General features: G+C 35.6%; 1 protein-coding gene across 1 annotated transcript in view; it reads right to left on the reverse strand.

Moving 5' to 3' along the window:
* Positions 1-20,473, reverse strand: part of LOC106137175 (calmodulin-binding transcription activator 2) — a 128,214-nt gene that overhangs the window by 68,389 nt on the left and 39,352 nt on the right. The window lies entirely within an intron of this gene.

Genomic DNA, 20,473 nt, shown 5'->3' on the forward strand with positions numbered 1-20,473 from the left:
GGTCAAACCGTTTCTGAGGAGTACGGGAACGAACATTGTGACGACACAAGAATTTTATATATAAGATTTTAAAATATGCCTTGTCCTACGTCATGTCGCTATATAATGGAATTGAGATTCAAATAGGGACAGGTTGCCAGCCCGTCGCCTACAAGAAGAATCCCAAGTTTATAAGCCTATCCCTTAATCGTCTTTTACGACATTCATCCAAGACCCAGACCCAATCAGAGAAAGTTCATTTCGCATCATACTCTGGCTGGGATTCGAACCCGGGACTTCCGGTGTCACAGACAAGCGCACAACCGCCGCGCCACAGAGGCCGTCAAACTAAGACTTAACTTACACATAGATTTTTAGTTAACAAAAACTCTTCAACAAATCTCATGGTAAAGAAATAAGTACATAACGTTATCCAAATAATTCTCTGTAAAAGTCAACCCTCCCGTGGGCATTCTCTGGCCATATTATTCCAAACACGTGCCTAACCTAAAAAGAAACCGATTTTAGTTACCAAAACCAACATTTATACGATAAAAAATACAGCATAAATTGTTATGTCGTCAAGATACTTATTGGTCCCTGGATGATTGTATTTTCATCAGGATTTGATACTTTTTAACCGACTGAGTGTAAAAGAGTTGGTTATCATAAATGATATTTGTGTTGGAACTGTTGATATCAGCTTATTTTATGGTTTTTTGCACATAGGGAGGAAATACGTTATTTTTAACATTAGATTGTTTTCCGGAGGGTTAGGCAGAGTCTAATAGTATTAATTTGACATAAATAATCTTGCCTAATACTTATACTGTGACCGTTGTTTGCCTAAACTTTGCCATGCCGTGCCTTGTGGTACCCGGTACCAATAGAAAAATGAATAGGACTACTCTATCTCTATCCCATGGATGTCGTAAAAGGCGACTATGGGATTGGCTTATAAACTTGGGATTCTTCTTTTAGGCGATGGGCTAGCAACCTGTCACTATTTGAATCTCAATTCTATCATTAAGCCAAACTAAGCTGAACGTGGCCTCCCAATCATTTCAAGACTGTTGGCTCTATCTATCCCTGCAAGAGATATAGACGTGTTGATATGTATGTAAGTATAAATTTCACATTGCAAACACCAAAATTAAAAAGCCTATTAGACTCCACATTGCATGGAAGTTACCGCAGTCAGATCCCGGAAGTATGTCCCGTACATCTGGCCATAATTTGTTGGGCCATTAACCCTAATTATGACAGTGACGTCACAGGTTTTGTAACCTCGTTAGTAGGACAGGGGGTGAAGCTATGGTAATAAAAGTCTGGACGTAGCCTTGTTCGCGCTGAGAGCTGTTTAGGGTGAGGTTTTAGTGATAAAACTAGCGGTAATAAAGTCCGCCTTTGCTCAACATGTTCGTAATGTATGTTTCTACTATATATGTATTTTTTATAGGCAATGAAGATAATTTGTATTTTATTAAAGTCTTTTTAAGGTCGCCAAGGTTCCCAAACCCGCGCGTCTTTGAACTTGATGTGATGATCAGTTGTAGGATTAAAATCATTTAATTTACAATAGGTGAAGTTAATTATAAAGGTGTAAAGTTTGTAACTTCGTATGTTTTTTTGTTTGTTAGGACGAAGCTTCGGAAATACTAAACCGATTTTGAAAATTCTTTTACTGCTAAAAGTGTTTATTATTTACTTGTTGTTATAGGCTATGTATGTACAAGCAAGTCGATGCGATTCGCTACTCGCACATATTAACACTATGAACACACCCTTAACCGTTACAACAAAGGGCAAGTGAATACCACAATGCGAAAATTAGACGGACTCTGTGGCGCAGCAGTAGTACGCTTGTCTGTGACACCAGAAGTCCAAGGTTCGAATCGGCTAGGGCATGATGAGAAAATAACTTTTTCTGATTGGCCTGGGTCTTGGATGTTCATCTATATAAGTACCTATTTATTATAAAAATAGGTAAAAAAACTTTTTAAGTTAAACGGTTTTATGTTAAACATACATTGCAATGTTTAATATAAATGTACTAAAAACCAAAAAATAATAAAATAGATACAGTCGTGGGAATTATAAACATATGCATAGACTAGACTAAAATAAAACCGTGGGGCACGTCAATTGTCTACAAATTATAGACTTAATGTGCGATAGAAGAATCGTTTAATTCGCCGTTAGGCAGTGGGCCCGCAGACGGTGCGCAAATTACTTACTATTTTGCTGGCTAGCGAGGAATCGTTTCACTGCTCGTAGTTTGTCTTTAATCGACAAAACTTATGATAAAAGTACTACTCGCTCAACATTATGAAACCCTAAAACTCGCTTAATCGAGCTTGCTAACTTGTTTCCACATTCTAGCCCTACTTATCACACGTCCATCGTTGTCGGTTGAACAACTGCCTAATTATAGTGTAACATTACAAAACAAAAATTTTAATCAACGATTGTAGACAATTGACGTGCCCCACGGTTTTATTTTAGTCTAGTCTATGCATATGTTTATAATTCCCACGACTGTATCTATTTTATTATTTTTTGGTTTTTAGTACATTTATATTAAACATTGCAATGTATGTTTAACATAAAACCGTTTAACTTAAAAAGTTTTTTTACCTATTTTTATTTTCTAGTGTTTAGTTTTTATTTCGCATTCTGTTTAATTCATTTAGTGCTTCATTATTGCAAGGTTTCTTGCCCGTTAGTTTATTGCAGTCCAACTCCTCTATACGTAGTCCCTGCAAAGATCTTACTCTACTAAGAGCCACGTAGGCTTGACCTTCTTCAAACAGTTTCGCACCTAAGTATACGACTGCGTGATCCACAGTGCTGCCCTGCATTTTATGTATTGTAGAAGCCCATGATAGTATTAAAGGCAACATTCTTCTTTCAGCCGTCCCGTAATTGTACTTAGCTGGAAACTGTATGGCTTTCGGGTGTATAAGATGAACTCCGTCTTTTGCGAAATCAATTCCGACGGAAGGTACATCTGTTGCATACATCTGAGGCTACATTTTATCCCACTGCTTAGATTTTAATTTTGAATAGTAAATTGTATTCTACTTGTTGAGACCTTTCATTTGATACCCATGTTGATGGGATTGATAAAACCTAAGTTATCCGCCATTTTGTAGAGGCCGCCATCTTGGATTTCAATTTTTTATAGTATATTGTATTCTGCTTGTTGAGCCCTTTCATTTGATATCCATATTGATGGGATTAATGAAACCTAAATTATCCGCCATTTTGTAACGGCGGCCATCTTGAATTTATAATGATAATGAATAAACATAATTATATTGTCACCAAAATCCAAAGTGTATACAAAATTTCAGATTAATCGGTTGATAGGAAGAGGGTGAAATTTGAATTACTAAATTTGACCCAAGAATAAATAAAACAAACGGGGTGAGCTAAATAAAACCGTTTAAAAATATAGTATCGTTGAATTAGAATCTCGTAACACACGTCTTGTAATTTGTCCCGTATATATTTATTTATTAAAAATGTAAAGACGTAATTTATATTTTCTTTTATAAAAAAATTATCTCGAAAAATTCGCTCTTACAATCTTTCACTTTTATTTCAAGTGGTTGAAATTAACTTACTTTGCTTAAGTTTCTGACAAACGACCGTTTTTATTGTTAAGGTGTCTTTTGTCACAAAATTCTCGGTTTATTTTTAATTTTTACAAGTGGTAATTTCCTTTAGGAAAATTATCTGGTTAATAGTGTGGAGATAAAATTAAAAAAAAAATATTATGTTCACGTGTATTGTATGTTAACAGATTTTTTTTATTGATATTCTTGCTGTTGCCCGCGAATTTGACCGCGTGGAAGATTTATTTATTTATTCTTCATTGTAACAATTACAATTTGTAAATTGTTATCTAATAGTCTACCAGTGGGTTAAGCAGAGAACCTTTGTGTGAGTGACAATAAATTCAACGTTACGTTCCCGTAGTTGTCGTAAAAGGCAAGTGAGGAATAGGCTTATAAACTTGGATTCTTCATTTAGGCGATGGGCTATCAACCTGTCACTATTTGAATCTCAATTCTATCATTAAGTCAAACTGTTAAACGTGGCCTATCAGTCTTTTCAAGACTATTGGTTTTGCCTACCCCGCAAGAGATATAAACGTGATTATTGTATGTATGTAGGTATAACCTATTTAACAACCTTGATAAATAAATTATTAAAATAAATAACCATTCAGATTTTATAGCATGGTTCACGCCGGAACAGCGTTTGCATAATGTCTCCGCAAATGAATGTGCCTCTTTAACGTAAAAGTCTAGTTATAATAATACATAAATACTTCGGATTCTCGCTGGAAATTTATAGTAGCAGGGTTTGTAACCGGATTAATAAGAATAAGCGGTATTAGGACTAAGAAACTATTATTTGATAGAACTCTCTAGAAAGAATAGTGTTCCCACACGATGAGGGAAATTGTTGCGATCACGATGTTTTAACTATGATCCTGTATATAATGAAGATGAAGTTGTGCTGGAACTAACGGAGGAGAAGAATAAAGGTCGATATTGGGCTGGCAACGAGACGCAAATAAAAACGCTGAAGAGAATGATAAATTCTATGAATTACAGACTAAAAGAAAGCTCAACAGAATCAACTCACAACACTAGCGTTCAACATTTACAAACCAGTACGTATCAAACACTCAAATAAAACATGCCTACTACTTAAATCATGAACACATATCACGCGTCCCGAATTTTGTACCAGGAAAATTTCTATACAGTAACAGAAGGGACACATAACAGGGTAAATTATGTACTGTATATAAATAATGTGTACGACCGGGTTCGGACGGGCACAATTTATTCCCACTTTTTTGATTGGACGCGTTCCGGGTTATGAAAACGGTTCATGGTTTGTTTATTTCGCAACATCTGGAAATTATGTAAGTGGGGCCTACACGTGTTCGGGAATAAGGCCCGTTTCACACTTATTTATTTATTTATTTATTTATGTACACAAAATTATATACAGAAGCATTTATAACAGTAATACTAGTACAAAGGTGCTACTTATTTCAAAAGAAATCTCTTCCAGTAGACCCATGAGAGGAGAGATTAATTTTGGAGCGGTACACTTATTTGGATCGGGAAAATTTGTCGGACGAAATTTTGGTAAATATATAACTTTAGATGTCGTTGTGGATGAAGCGAATGAAGATTCTAGGAATCATGTCAAATGGAGATATGTTGCCTCTGTCAAGCCTCCGAGAAATGTTTGTGTCGGAGTCATATGACAAAAAAATTAAGATAAACAGAATCACGCCTCTTTCTCGGAGGGGTAGGCAGTTACTTTTCATTCCACTTACTACGACCTCCATACTGCTTTTGTTATATCTAAGTTGATATTATAAATTTAAAATGCATCTTACATTTCAATAGCTCATAATATCATTTTGCATATACGTTTGCAAAACAGGGTATAAAATGAGAAATAAAGTAGATTTAATGGTTCCGTGGTACATGCCTATAACGAGAGAGAGTGTCGTAAAGCGGTCCGTGTGTAAATAACGTTTTTATTCATATAGCTTTACGAATATATTAGTGGTTGGTAACATATGTTCTGAGAGTAAATGATGAAACAATTTGATCGTCGTTGACTGCCGTTGGAAGCTGACGTGTTACTCGATTTATTAAAAAGATTTTTAGTTTTTGATTTACAAAATTAAACTCTAGTGGTGTGCAATACGAACTATAACATCCTAGAACCGAGCTCCTACTTAGGACCATCCAACCTTGTGCTCAAGACAGTGACTACGCACATACGCACTTACGCACACGGACACAATCTGCAGGTATAGTCTAAGATCATGCAGCGCACTCCGCCCAAATCAAACTTTAGTGGCTCTCAGCCGGAATTGTCTACCTTTTTCGATGACAACCAAATTACATTTCGAAACAAACGGAAGCAACCCGACTGTGACTGTAATACTGAAGTGTCGGGGATAAGGATTGAGTTGTCCCGGCTCAGCTCACTCTTGGAAACTTTCATGGAAAGGAATAGTGAAATTTTAAGTGATGTTAAAGAAGATATTACACACATCAAATCTCAAATTATTGAAATGAAATCGTCCCACGACCAAACAATTACCGCAGTAAGAGATATTCAATCACAGGTTAATGATATGAAAACCATAACCGCAGAGTTAAAAACTGAACAAAACCTAACAAGAACACAAATCTCTGATCTTACTTCAAAAACGGTATTGAATGAAGGTCAAATACGCTCCATGAGCTCTGAAATTTCCGAAATAAAGAAAACTCATACAGGGGTAACAACTCACACAGAACCAGATTTATACCACGAAGAGAACATTTTAATGGAATTACAAGAACGCAATAAAAGAGCAAAAAATATTATTATCGCTGGAATAACCGAGCCTACTGGAGCCGACCGAAGTGAACGTTCCACGCGGGATCTTTCAGAAGTACAAAAAATTATTTCCTCTGTAGCTCCTGATTTACCTAAACCAACACAAATCCATCGACTTGGAAAATATAACGCAAAGAAAAATCGCTTAGTCAAAGTCTCCTTCGAAAACTCAGAAACAACTTATAAATTACTACGTTGTAAGCAAAATCTACCTGTGGATATAAAATTTTACTCTGATCAAACACCAAACCAACTGAAACTAATGAAACACCTAAAGACTGAGCTTGCTCGCCGCCAAGAAGATGGTGAAGATAACTTAGTTATTAAATATATAAAAGGAACGCCCAAAATTGTCACAATCTCGCCAAAAAACTAATATACAGTCCTACTACAAAGCCAGACCGAAAAGATGAGGTGAACTGTAAGATTGCTACCACTCACAATGATCTTCACATATCCAAATCTTGTCTTAATTTTTATTACCTAAACGCGAGGAGCATCCGTAAAAAGGGCAAGTTTGATGAGCTGAAGGGCGTAATCAAATCAATACCCAACACCATACACATAATTCTGATCACTGAAACCTGGATTAAGAATGAAGAAGAAGCCCAGCGATTCCAAATAAACAACTACACACATCATTACAGTATAAGAGACGACAAACGAGGAGGAGCAGTATCTGCTTTCATTCACAAAGACATATCTCATAGCTTAGTAACATCGTTATATTCAAGCGGAAACAACTACCTTTGGATAAATTTAGAAAGATATGCTTTAGATATTGGGCTAATATACTATCCTGGTAACACAAACTTCAAAATTTTCCTAGAAACCTTACACCTTCAGTTACAACAACATAAGAGGGCCTTAGTCTTTGGCGATTTCAACGTTAACCTACTAGCAAAAAAAAAGAAACACGAAAAAAGAGAAGAAAAATTAGAAAGAAAGAAAAAGAAACAGTACACTAATATATTACGAGAAACTGGGTATAAAATACTAAATAAAGTTGAAAAGAAGTACTGCACCCGGAAAACATCTACTAAAACCTCAATACTCGACCACGTGAGTACAAATATAAAATACAATCAGTTTAACCTCTCTATTATTGATTCGCCAATATCTGATCATAAACACATTTACTTGGAAGTAGCTAAATATAAGCCTCCCCCTAAACAACGAGTTACATATAAAGCTATAGATTATATAAAACTAAAACAATCAATTCGTAGTTTTCATATGGATTGTTCAAGTCATAACTACAACCAATTTGAAGAAACTATTAAGGAACACATTGAAGGTAGCAAGATCACGAAAAATAAAATTCTGAACGCGCCCCAAGAGGATTGGATTCAAAAAGATGTTCTGGATAGGATCAATCGTAAAAACTTACTGTGGGCCCAATGGAAGTCCGACCCGACAAATAAACAGCTAAAGGAAATGTTTAAGAAAGAAAGATCACTGACTGCTAAAGTTATAAAACAGACGAAGGATTCTTACTACTATACAAAATTTATGAACTGCATTAGTCATCCTAAAAAAACGTGGGAGCTTATAAATACTCTATCTCTTAATAAAGTTAAAACCAATTGTGCTCCTCCAAGATTAAACACTGAAAATAAAACAATAACAGATCCACTCGAAATCTGCCAAACCTTTAATAATTATTTCGCTTCCATAGGGTCTCAATTAGCAAATAAAATTCTTCAGGATACTCCAAGCGCTAACATCAATTCTCAGAACCAATTTTCTTCTTCCTCAAAATGTCTTTCTGTCTTTGAACCGTGTTCTTCTGACGAAATATCAAAAATAATAGACTCTCTTGACCTCAACTGTAGTATTGGCATGGATGGAATTAGTGCCAAAGCTCTGAAATGCATCAAACCACATATAATAGACAAACTGACTTCATGCATTAATAACCTGTTAAGTATAGGCTATTTCCCCGAAACTATGAAAATTGCTAAAGTCAGTCCAATATATAAATCAGGATCAAAAACGGATCCGGGCAATTATCGCCCAATTTCAGTTTTGCCAATGCTATCAAAAATTTTAGAAAAAATTCTTCACAATCGTCTGGATGCTTTCCTTGAATCCATAAACTTCATTTCTAATCGTCAATATGGTTTTAGGCCAAAAAGCAATACTCTCGCTGCAACTATAGACCTTGTAACTAAAATAAAAAACAATATAGATAACAAAAATATAGCACTAGGCGTTTTCATAGATTTCAAAAAGGCGTTTGATACAGTAAGCCATAAACTACTACTAAAAAAACTCGAAACAATAGGTGTGTCTGGTAAGGCTTTGAAAATGTTCAAGTCATATCTTAGTGATAGACTTCAAGTCGTAAAAATCGGTAACCACGCCAGTACAGCTCTCCCGGTGATTTTTGGTGTCCCGCAGGGGTCAATTCTGGGGCCTTTGCTGTTCTTAGTTTACATTAACGATATACAGGATATAGGCCTCCAAGGTGACATAACCCTATATGCAGATGATACCTGCCTATTCTACTATGGATCATCAATTCAAGAAATAACATCAAAAGCACAAAATGATCTTGATATGCTATACTCCTGGTTTCAATGCAATCTCTTGACCGTTAATATCAGCAAAACTTCTTACATCATTTTCAGAGCAAAAAATAAACCTATACCACCATACCAAACCATAACTATAAACAACCAACCCATCCAGCAGAAAACATGTGAAAAATATTTAGGACTCCGGCTAGACCAATACCTTAACTGGAATAACCACATAGATCACATAAAAAATAGAATTTCGTCACTAATGGCCTCACTACGAGGTTCTGTCAGTTGTATCCCTCGCAAACTTCGTTTCGTTTTATACAATTCTTTGGTCAAATCTAATTTAACGTATCTTGTTGAAGTATGGGGAAGCGCATCTAAAACCAAAATATCAGAGTTGCAAATTTCACAAAATAAAATAATTAAAATGTTATTCAGTTATCCATACCGCACCTCCCGGACTATAATATACAAAGAAACAAAACTTATGAACATAAAACAACTTTACAAATATCACACATGCATACTGATGCGCAAAATTCTCAACAGAACCATTCACACATCTATACATTTCACACAAATAAAACATGTAACTAAACGCTCGACACGCCGTGCTAGCTTTCTCACACTACCAAAAGTCCGTACAAACTATGGTAAGCGAATGTTTATCTTTGAAGGAGCACAAATATTTAACAAACTACCCCAAGATATTAAAAAAATTGTTTCATTCAATTTATTTAAAACAAAGCTTTCCGAACACATTTATAAAAATATGTAATTAAGTAGATACTAAATTTAAGTTAATGAACAAATGACTTGTGCAATTTTACCTCAACAGTGTTTTTTGTGATAATGTTCGTATACCCAGATTACCCAGTGGCAGTGCAAACGATAAAACTTATTTTAAGTATATTGTAGATTCTCAGCTAAGTGACTATGTATGTCTTATTGAGAAATAAAGATCTTTGAACTTAACAATTTTATTTGCTATGAAAATGAAAATAATTACATTAGTATTTTGGAGGAGTCAAAACACTTTGGCAAACTTGCTGCTCTTACGGTGAAGGATAACATCGTGAAGAAACCTGCACATTCAGGCAACTGGATGTGTAACCATGGATCCAATACGGGTTACGTTTACTTGCAAAGGTTGCGGAGGTCAGATGGGAGTCGCTTCGTGTAAAAACCTGACTCGCCCAATCCAAGATCCATGGTCATAGGCTTACCCCGAGCTCCTCTCCAGAGAGGTGAGGATGCAACCGGGACAAAAGCCAGGAGGAAGAAGTTAAAATATCAATCTTGCATCAGATCTCGTTTCTGTGTCAAATGGAAAAAATATACCAACACATATTACGTTATCCAGAACGGATAGACGGAGTCAATAGTTATGACACTCAAAGCTGGATGGCTTACTGATAAATTTATGATTTGAGATCCAGGAATGAGAAGAGAAGATTATTTTCCTTTGCCACTAAACCAGCATTGGAACGAAAACTTTATAAAAATATACGTCATCAAAGACGAGTAGTTCGTGAACTGACTTGTGACGTTTGAATAAGTTTTACTAGTTTTTTTTTTCTACAAACGCCTATATAAATCTTATATATAAAATTTTCGTGTCACAATATTCGTTCCCGCATTCCTCCAAAAAGGCTTGACCGATTCTCATGAAATTTTGTGAGCATATAAAATAGGCCTGAGAATCGAACAACATAAATTTTTCATACCCCTTAGTGATAAGGGTTGTCCATACTTAACATTTTTTTAACTAGAAATTACTTTAAAATTATTTATATGGCAAAACAACGTTTGCCGGGACAGCTAGTAAAATATAAAGAGGACCCAAATTGATTAAATCAGTAATCTAATAACACGACAAAAGCTTACAAAATGTACCAATTTAATTGTTTTCTAAACTATCATCGTTGCAAAACCACGAAACTGACAGTTTGCTAAAGTAACGCTAATTACTTAACCCTTAATGATAGTTAAATTTTACTGGCAGACACAGCAATTATAAAATTTATACCCGAGTCACACATTAGTCAAGCGCTGGCTGCACTAAGGAAATTTATAAGGCCAGTGTGTATTATTCGTTTCAATATTTTTCATTCGGCTATTGGCTTTGAAACCCTGGAATATGTGCTTCAAAAGTTCTTAGAGATATTTTGTCATTTCATACAGCATCAACCAGGAATCCAAATGCCTTGTGGTTACCGACATTTCCCTATGGGACCACTCTGTCTCTTTCCCATAGATGTCGTAAAAACCGACTAAGCGAATAGGCGTATTCATCTAATGCAGCTTTTACTATGCTCCAATATGCGTTGTGTTTCCCTGCTAAGGTTGCGTAGACCAGAGTCGCTTCGTGTAAAAACCTGACTTTTCCAATCCAGATTCATATTTTAAAAGGCGCACCCCAGGATCTTCTTCAGAAGTCAGGACGTGACCGGACGAGGAAGAAGAAGAAAAAGCACATTTACAGCATCATTTTCAGATCGGAGGGAAAGGTCGGAGTGGGAAAACCTAACCGAACGTATCTTGATCAAATTAAGGACGTCCTGGTAAAGGGTCAGGTCAAGAATACCCGAAACCGTCGAGCTTGCATGAAGAGAGTTATGAATGTGGATGAAGCGAAGGAAGTATGCAGAGATCGTGGCAAGTGGAAAGAGGTAGTCTCTGCCTACCCCTCCGGGAAAGAGGCGTGATTTTATGTATGTATGCACCCCAAGCTCTGCTTCAGGGAAGGGATGATGAGAAAAAAGAAGAAAAAACACATTTACAGCATCATGCCGTGTGGTTCCCGGCACCAATAGAAAAAAGAAGAGGACCACTCCATCTCTTTCCCATGGATGTCGTAAAAGGCGACTAAGGGATAGGCTTACAAACTTGGTATTCTTTTTTAGTCGATCGGCTAGCAACCTATCACTATTTGAATCTCAATTGTATCATTAAGCCAAATAGCTGAACGTGGCCATTCAGTCTTTTCAAGACTGTAGGCTCTGCCTACCCCGCGGGGGATATAGACGTGACCATATGTATGTATGTACAGCATCATTCTCAGATCCGCGACATATTTAACTCCAGCACTGGCAACATTTAGCAAGCCAGGCCAATATTGGCCTAGTGTAAATCGGCCTTAAAGCCATAAAGGCAGATTTCCCAATTGGCTCTTTTTGCTAGGATCGGTCCCTGACCTTATTGTAATAGTTCCCAACTTGTGACAGCCGAAATAAATCTCTCTTTTAAGGTTTAGAAAATTGATTGCGAATTGAAAATAGACTATGGATTACGTGGCGTAATGGTTGGCGTTACTCCAGATGTGCAGAGTTCGATTCTCAGTACGGTAGAATATTTAGACTAATTTATACGTTGGTGACTGCTAAAGGTCAGAAAAGGTATTATCATAAAATATTAGGAACTGCAATAAAAAATATAACCTTTTTAATTTTCAGCAGTGGAACTAATGAAATTTTTAAGCATATAAGTAGGCATAATAGGTACTTGCTGCTACCAAATTATATCAAAATTCGTCCAGTAGTTTTTAGCGTAAAAGACCTTACTTGAAATAACAAATATATGTTGTGAAAAAAAGCGTAAAAAATATATCTCATCGTTTGTATAGATTTAGTAGGAGAAAATTTTGCAACGGAATCTCGACCGCCATTGACATAAATAGTAAATCATTTCACATTTATATAATCACTTCTATATCCCTTGCGGGGTAGACAGAGCGAGCAGTCTTGTAAGACTGACAGGCCTGAACGTGGCCTGCTGTTAGGCTTAATAATAGAATTGAGATTCAAATAGTGACAGGATGCTAGCCCATCGCCTTTAAGAAGAATCCCAAGTTTAAAGCCTATCCCTTAGTCGCCTTTTACGACATCCATGGCAAAGAGATGGAGTGGTCCTATTCTGAATCATTAAACAATGTTTAAATATCCAATACTTTAAAATAATCATCAAAATATAAGCTCTAAATAGATAAGTTGAAAGGGTCATATAATTGTTAGCAGTACAATATACTCGTATAAGTTTAAAATCATATAATTCTCCACAGCTATTGGGAACTAAATTGGAAAGTTAGAAGTTCGCTCGCAATAATAGCCAGGAAATTAAACTTGTTTTTAATTTTGTTCCGACTCATCCGTGGTTTTACCTGTTAAGTTACTATATTTATTCGAAATGAATAAAAAGAAAATCTTAATCGACTTTTCCATTTCACGTTTATTTTTCAGTAACTTGTATTACATATTTAAATTTTATATTTAATATCATTTTTTAAGGTTATGCAGCGAATATAATATATAAAAGACAAAGTCATCTAAACATTTTATGAATGAAAAAAAAATACATATTAAATTACCAACTAAAATGACCACTAAATAACTAAATGATTTTATTTAGCAACTGGCTTCAAGCCAGATTACAAACCTGGTTCATATATATATATATATATATATATATGTATCATATACAGATATGGTCACGTCTATATCCCTTGTGGGGTAGACAGAGCCAATAGTCTTGAAAAGACTGATAGGCCACGCTCAGCTAATTTGGCTCAATGATAGAATTGAGATTCAAATAGTGACAGGTTGCTAGACGATCGCCTAAAAAAGAATCTCAAGTTTGTAAGCCTATCCCTTAGTCGCCTTTAACGACATCCATGCGAAACAGATGGAGAGGTGCTATTCTTTATTGTACTGGTGCCGGGAACCACACGGCAAACAAATATACAAATATTCACAGCTTTTCCAATAAATCACCTTCGAAATCTTAACCCATTATCTAACAGGTATATCAGGACATTAAATCTCAACAAAGTGCTTTGGCGTCTTTATCTAAATGTACATTAACAAAATGGCGTAAACAATATGCCATTAATAACGCATTAATCATTTTAGGCCAAAGTCTTGGGAGGCTTGGGGAGGCCTATTCACTAGAACATTCTTGTTCGAAACTTGATTAAACAATGAGTTTACTTGGGTCACGGATTTGTGTACAGACATTTAAGGCCGGAGAAACAGTTGCTGGTATTTTGAGGTCATTAGGGTTGTTAATTAAAAATTATTTAATTGTTCTTAAAATTGGATTAATACAATTTATTATTCATTATTGTGGGACGCTTCAAACACCACTTAATATTTGTTATATTTTTTTGGTTTCACAACATTGGTTGGCGTCAAATAAATTACTTAAAACTAAGTTTACCGCCGCTTCCAAAGCGTCAGTGCAGAAGAAGCGGTAACAAACTGCACAGCAGCATTTCCTTAAATTACGTCAATTTCAATAACGTTTGAGATAGTAGTTGCTGTTTTCAGAAATTACTTTTTCCTACGTTTTCTTTTGCTTAAATACATACATACATATGGCCACGTTCAGCTGTTTGGTTTAATGATAGAATTGAGATTCAAATAGCGAAGGTTGCTAGCCCTGCTAGCTAGGTTCCATTGCTTATTTTTCACTTAATCGATTTTAATTATATGTTATTCACCTTAAGAAAGCGCGTTCAAATTCGTTGAAAAGTTTTAAAGTTAAAACGTACCAGACAGACAGACAAAAATTAGAAAAAATGTTTTTTTTTGTTTTCTGTTTTTCCCTATAAGTTTTTTAGAAGAATATTTAATTTCACAAGGCGGAGGTAAATTACACTTCACTCAATGTGTAAAAAATTTACGCAAGTGTGACCTACCCCTTACCTTAAAACAAGCCATACATACACAGTGGGCTTTATCGCGATAGAAAAGCTAAATTACACTTCACTCAATACGTTATATTTTTTTTCTTACAAAATTTACGTGTGACTTACCCCTTACTTTAAAACAAGACATAAATACACAGTGGGTTCAATTGCGATAAAAAAAAGCTAAATAACACTTCATCAGTACGTGGTATTTTTTTTACGCAAGTGTGACCTGCCCCTTACCTTAAAACAAGCCATAAATACACAGTGGGTTTTATCGCGATAGAAAAGCAGTGGTCTGATGTGGCACGGGAAACGGTCACAAAAACTAATGAGGGCCCAATACTACGGAATCAACATCACTTAAGCGTGCCCGTTCACTGTAAGTGAAATAGTGAAACTCGACTTTTAGATGTACGGTCCGCAAAATAAATAGTGAAAGAATTTTTATGGTATATTATAGTAGTAGTGGTAGCGCCGAATGGTTCCCGGTGCCAATAGAGAAATAATAGGACCACTCTTTGCCATTCATGTCGTTAAAGGTGACTAAGGGATAGGCTTATAAACTTGTGATTCTTCTTTTAGATGACGGGCTAGCAGCCCTAGTAGTTTCTGCCTATCTCTCTAGGAAAGGTATAATATACTCCTACTACAAGGAAAGGTATATATGTATATATTAAGCATAGATTTATAGTATATATGGTATAGTAAGTATGTTTATTATACAATATTATCATCACCCATTATCTGCTTAACCGTAGACATTACGTTGGTAGATATTTTACTTTTCACCTTCATAGTATAACATAAAACCTTAACATATTCCACACCACGAACCCATCAACTCGCATGCAATATATCTCACAAAACAAAACTGACAGCTGTTAAAAATTCTCTGCTGACCGTACGTACATGTCCGCAGTCACGCGACTCGCAATAAAATGGAATTATTTCTTGTATTCACGGTCCCGGCCGAAATGCTTAGCGTGACGTGTGCCGACCGAAATAATTGAATGCCACTGTACTTTACACTGTTTGTTCTGGGAGTGACTGCGAAATGAGTACAGTGGGCCGCATAGAAAAGTATACACAGACATTGTATTGAAGATGTGGAGAAGGTGGTCCTTTTCTTTGTGGACCGCTGTACGTTTTTATTGCCGTGCATTACGCGTGTCGTCTTTACTTTATTTATCTAAATAGCTGAATTGTTTGTTTAATAATACAATTATAGTGCCGTGTGGTTCCCGGCACCAATAAAAAAAAGAATAGGACCACTCCATCTCTTTCCCATGGATGTCGTAAAAGGCGACTGTGGGATAGGCTTACAAACTTGGGATTCTTTTTTAGGCGATGGGCTAGCAACCTGTCACTATTTGAATCTCAATTCTATCATTAAGCCAAATAGCTGAACGTGGCCTTTCAGTCTTTCCAAGACTTTTGGCTCTGTCTACCCCGTAAGGGATATAGACGTGATGATATGTATGTATGTATGTATAATACAATTAATATTTAGAGTTACTGAGAGCTTGAGTGTCTAGTCGTATCGCCTAAATGTTCTTAGTTAGAAAGGCTTATAATGCAAAGTTTACCAGTATAAGCCTTTCTAACTAAAGAAACCATACCGCTCCAAAATTCATCTCTCCTCTCACGGGTCTGCTGGAAGAGATTTCTTTTGAAATAAGTAGCAACTTTGTTCTAGAATTACTGTATTAAATGCTCCAGAATATAAATTTGTGTACATCCTACTAATATTATAAATGCGAAAGTTTGTGAGTATGTCAGTATGGGATGTTTGTTACTCTTTCACGCTAAAACTACTGAACGGATTACGATGAAATTTAGTATGTAGGTAGCTGAAGACCCAGAATAACATACAGGCTCCTTTTTATCCCGGAGTTCCCGCGGGATTGATAGGATTTCTATGCGGACAAAGTCGCGAGCTGCCTCTAGTAAATAAATAAATAAGAAAGAACATATATATATGTATAAGTAGCCTTAGTTAATATGTGTAATTAGTCCCGTATATACATATTTATATATATATCAGACATGTGGCAGACAGATGTCACTTCGAAATCACTTAATAATTGTCATATCTTTTGGTTTCACAGCATTGGTTGACGTGAAATAAATTACTTAAAACCAAGTTTACTGCCGCTTCCAAAGCGTCAGTGCAGAAGAAGCGGTAACATACTGCACTGTAGCATTTTCTACAACTATGTTAACATCAAGTATAAAAGGGCAAAGTTATCCAGAAACTTTTTTGCACTAGGCCAACAGAATACATAGAGGAAACATAACACGCTGACCGGCTGCAGTTAGCGGGGAAGTGTTTTTGTGGCAATTAGGTTGAGGACACATTGAAAAGTGAAAGCGGGAAAGCGAGAGTGTTTTTGTGAATGTTATGAAATATATATTTTTTATTTTATTGTATTAGACCGCTGTATTTTTAAATAAAGTATTAATTTTTAATAATTTCTATACAGTCCTCTGCATAGAAACGTGACCTCAATAATATCTTGATATATAGAAACGTGATCTCTAAATATCAAGATCCACTTTGTTAGTGACATTGAAAACTTAGAGATAGTGTTAATAGATACGTATGTAAAAATAAAATTTAAAAAGCTACCACTGAAAACTCGGCTATTTAAAAAAATTAAAGTCAAAAGTAGGTGAAATATTGCCAAATGGATTGACGAAATTTTCAATTTCACTTATAAACAAAATGGATTTTGTCAGTAGAATACAAAATTTAATTAAATGTAAAGATAATACGGTAACCACGGCAAAGCACAGACTTCAAATTAGGTTTACGAAATTTAATTATTAAACATATGAACTTATATTAAAACGGAGAACGTTCCCTACTTAAGACTCGTTGTACAGAACATGACCCGTCGCGAATGTTGCACACAGCTGCACTTGTAGTTCGTATAATGCCGAGTTTACACGACGTTAGTAACTAAACACTTCGTAACTTAAAAAAATATACTTGCTTTAATTAAATAGTTGCGAAAATTATGATTAAAATTATTGAAATAATAATTTTTTCTGCATTTTTTATTGCAATTGGTATACAAATGTTTTATTGTACAATGCATATGGTACTAAAATATGAAGTGTTTATAATTTTCTTTTTTATAACAATTAAATACTTCATTTGCATTCAGCAAAAGTTCATAACCTTCTGGTAAAAATAAACCATTTCTTTCACTGGTAGATATAAAGTATTAGCATCCAACTTGTCAAAAACAATTAAGTAAACCTTCAATTGATTAAGATGATTAATTTAGTCAAATACCAAGTTAAAGGCTTAGTAAAAGAATTGATAATGTCATGTAAACAAGGCATAATATATACGAAACGTTCAGGTATTGCGCTTGTCATATTAATGCAATACAAGCTCCCTACACCCTACGGTTTTGTCTCGAGCACAGAGCGTGGAACGCTGGGTTTTGCAATCTTCAGTACTCTGTTGTCTGGAAAATTGGAATCATAATCTGTGCTATAACGTTCGCTTGTTTAGTGAAAGTGTTTTTGTTTTCATATACAAAGGAACGCTCCAGTTAATAGACATATTATTAACTGATGCAGTTTAGCGTTTGTTGACTGTCTTTGCATGATAGTTAATTTTGTGTTTATTGTAGTATGGTATGGTTAAAAGTAGTGGTTATGTTGAGAGGATGAATTATAGCAATTTAAAAGACAGACGGCCTCTGTGGCGCAGCGGTAACTTGTCTGTAACAGCGGAGGTCCCGGATTCGAATTCCGGCCAGGGCATGATATGGAACTAACTTTTTCTAATTGGCCTGGATCTTGGATGTTTCAAGGCTAACTCGATCTGTGTAATTTGTCGCGTATATATTTATTTATTTATACATGGGAACGTTTAAAGAAAAAGGCAAAGATGAACGTAACTTGATCAAATCTAAGACTTTAAGAGTACCCTATACCGATGAACTTGATTGAAGAAAGATATTGATGTGGATAAAGCCAAAAATTGTATACAGGGATAGTGATAAGTTTAAGTATGTGGTCTCTGCCTACTGCTCCGGAATGAAGCGCAATTTTGTCTATATATGTTTTAATATAAATATATAAAAAAAATCGCTGTTTCCTGTCACTAATGTATCTGGGATTCTTCTTTTAGGCGATAAGCTAGCGACTTTTCACTATTTGATTCTCATTATAAAGCCATGCAGCAGAACGTGGCCTTTTAGTCTTATAGGAACTGTTGGGTAAGAAAGATGTGATTTTTTATGTGTGTGTGTAAGAAACCGCTGTCTCCTGTCACACACACATATCTACAATGTTTTTGCTCCGAGCGTGATAGATGTGCGAGTGAATGGGGTTACGTTGATGCATAATGTTGCTAATCAACCCGTGGTATTAACATCAACTAGAGGTGCTCTTTAACCCCTGTCATAAACGAGAGTGTGTTAAAAAAATTTACTTTAAAGTTGAAAAAAGTAACTTTTTGTGTAGTGTCGACCTTATCGGTTTGTTGGTTTTGATCAGAACCCCAATATTTAAAATTATATTTTAGTTCCGGTTGCATCCTCGCCACTCTGTAGAGGAGCCCGGGATTTGCCTTTGACCATGGATCCTGTATTGGGTGAGTCAGGTTTTTACACGAATCGACTACCTAAACCGTATTGGATCGATCATCGTTACACATCTAGTTGCCTGAATGTGCAGGTTTCCTCACAATGTTTTCCCTCACCGTAAGAGCATCGGCTAGCATTTACATTAATGAAACTAACCTTGAAAATATTCATTTGTTCATGGCCAAGGTGGGATTAAAACATGTGCCTTTTATGCGTGTCACGCATTTTGACCTTCGAGACCTTAGAGATTCAACCGCGAACGCTCTTAAAATCTATTAATATCTATTACCCATACATTTGTCGTAAATATATTTATTTATTCAACTTATATAATCCAACTTGACTCGCTATCTCTTACATCTTAATCCTATCGGGTTTTTGTTCCTATCCTGATTCGGACAGACACAATAGTTCTTATAGTGGTTTAAAAAAACATAATACAAGCAGGTTCCTTATTTCCTGCACTTCTGTAGATAAATGTGGATGTGCTTATTCTGAAGAATGTAGATATTATAAAATATATGCTATGTCAGAAATGATGTTACATTTATTATTTATCATCCTGATACAAACTTTTATCACTAAGTCATTCAGGTGAACGCGGCTTTCAGTCTTTTCGAGACTGTTGGCTTTGACTACGCCGTAAGGATAAAATTGAGATTATATGTATGTATGTACTATAGAAATAAATAGAAATCAAGTAATTAAATGGGGGTAGATTAGATTAGGCGATGCTAATTGTCAATGATGTTACAACATACATATAATCACGTCTATATCCCTTACAGGGTCAACAGAGCCAACAGTCTTAAAAAGACTGATAGGCCACGTTCAGCTGTTTGGCTTGATGATAGAATTGAAATTCAAATAGTGACAAGTTGCTAGCCCATCGCCTAAAAAACAATCCTAAGTTTAAAAGCATATCCCTTCATAATATACCTCCCGTGCAGGTTGTAAAAGTCAATCAAGGGATAGGATAGGATAGTCTTTTCCAGACTGTAATGGATGGTTTACCTCTTACAGCCTCGATAAAACTGAATTCAGTGTTAACATCTATGTATCTATGTTCTATATCGAAATAAATCCTACTAATATTATATAGGTATGCGAAATTTCGTGATTTTGTCAGTATGGATGTTTGTTACACTTTCACGCAAAAACTACTGAACCGATTACGATGAAATTTGGTATGTCAGTAGCTGAAGACCCAAAATAACATATAGGCTACTTTTTATCCC

The sequence above is a fragment of the Amyelois transitella genome, chromosome 13 (genome assembly GCF_032362555.1).
Source record: "Amyelois transitella isolate CPQ chromosome 13, ilAmyTran1.1, whole genome shotgun sequence".
NCBI classification, from domain to species: Eukaryota; Metazoa; Arthropoda; class Insecta; order Lepidoptera; family Pyralidae; genus Amyelois; species Amyelois transitella.